This window comes from Zophobas morio, unplaced genomic scaffold (assembly GCF_036711695.1).
Source record: "Zophobas morio isolate AGI-343-1 ecotype UQ-CSIRO unplaced genomic scaffold, CSIRO_AGI_Zmor_V1 ptg000026l, whole genome shotgun sequence".
Taxonomy (NCBI): Eukaryota; Metazoa; Arthropoda; class Insecta; order Coleoptera; family Tenebrionidae; genus Zophobas; species Zophobas morio.
In genome coordinates, this window is record NW_026972131.1 from 11,407,410 (window position 1) to 11,409,520 (window position 2,111).

Below are 2,111 nucleotides of genomic sequence, written 5' to 3' on the forward strand. Positions count from 1 at the left end.
TTTTTTTTATTATAAAATTAGATTCTGCGATTTTCGTTTTGTGATAATTGTTAACCTCTATGAAGTGCCGTAATTAACATCCCCGCAACCCCTACGTCTTTAAATATGAAATATATTTAAAGCAGATAACGAACGGGAAAAATGTGGACAATTTCAATTTCTTAGTATGTATATGCTTAACTTCGATTGTTTATGTTTATCGAATTCGATACAATGTTGATTTTTTTCAAAAAATCTGCATACTAAGTACATTGTTAAAAAAAAATGTAATCCTAGGTTCTGTTTTTTGGGAATAGAAAATTCGCTTTTGTCTCAGAGCCAATAAAAATGAGTGATCCAAATGAAATAGGGGTGGGTGGGCGGGGCCAATTTTGACTTTGTTTTAAATCTTACATTCTACCGCTTATCAAAATGGAATTCAGTTCCCATTTTACAGTAAATAATACAAGTCAGTGAAATGGGGAAAGGAAGTGGGCGGGGCTCAATTTAGCTTTTTTCTACAGTAGCCACGCCCACCCACCCCCTCTTCATTCTAGTGACTACTCTTAATATTGCTCAGTCTTATCTTAGCAAGTACTAGGCCCACCCACACGCCCGCTCTTTTCTTAAAAGGGATGTCATTTGCCAAAATCAGTCTTATCTCAGCAGCTTCAGAAATTAAAAAATTTTAAAAATCGACAAGTTGAAATATCGAAAAATTAAAATATCCAAAAAAATGGAAAATGCAGAAATTGAAAAGTTCCTAAAATAATTGAGGAATTGAAAACTTGAAAAATAGAAAAATTTAAAAATCGAAATACCGGAAAATCGAAAATTAAAAAACTTGCAAAAATGAAAAAAAAAAAATCATCGAATGAACTGAGACCTCGAAAAATTCAAAAACTGTGTCTTATAAGCAAGCAGTAGCCCCGCCCACCCGCCTCCTTTCTATTCCAATGACTACTCTTAGTATTGTTCAGTTTTATCTTAGTAAGTACTAGGCCCACCCACCCGCCCGCTCTTTTCTTAGAAAGTATGTTATTTGCCAAAATCAGTCTTATCTTGACAGTTATTAGCCCCGCCCACCCACCCTCTGTTTTTTAGAGGGTATGTCATTTGCCAAAATCAGTCTTATCTCAGCAGCTTGAGAAATCAAAAAATTTAAAAAATCGAAAAATTGAAATATCGAAAAATTAAAATATCTAAAAATTGGAAAATGCAGAAATTGAAAAGTTCCTACAATAATTGAGGAATCGAAAATTTGAAAAATAGAAAAATTTAAAAATCGAAATACCGGAAAATCGAAAATTAAAAAACTTGCAAAAATGAAAAAAAAATCATCGAATGGACTGAGACCTGGAAAAATTCAAAAACTGTGTCTTATAAGCAAGCAGTAGCCCCGCCCACCCGCCTCCTTTCTATTCCAATGACTACTCTTAGTATTGTTCAGTTTTAACAAAGCAATTACTAAGCCCACCCACCCGCCCGCTCTTTTCTTAGAAAGTATGTTATTTGCCAAAATCAGTCTTATCTTGACAGTTATTAGCCCCGCCCACCCACCCTCTCTTTTCTTAGAGGATATGTCATTTGCCAAAATCAGTCTTATCTCAGCAGCTTGAAAAATTAAAAAATTTTAAAAATCGAAAAATTGAAATATCTAGAAATTGGAAAATGCAGAAATTGAAAAGTTCCTAAAATAGTTGAGGAATCGAAAACTTGAAAAATAGAAAAATTTAAAAATCGAATTACCGGAAAATCGAAAATAAAAAAACACTTGCAAAAATGAAAAAAAAAATCATCGAATGGACTGAGACCTGGAAAAATTCAAAAACTGTGTCTTATAAGCAAGCAGTCGCCCGCCCACCCGCGTCCTTTTTATTCTAATGACTACGCTTAATATTGTTCAGTCTTATCCTAGCAAGTACTAGGCCCACCCACCCGCCCGCTCTTTTCTTAGAAAGTATGTTATTTGCCAAAATCAGTCTTATCTTGACAGTTATTAGCCCCGCCCACTCACCCTCTCTTTTCTTAGAGGATGTCGTTTGCCAAAATCAGTCTTATCTCAGCAGCTTGAGAAATTAAAAAATTTTAAAAATCGAAAAATTGAAATATCTAAAAATTGGAAAATGTAG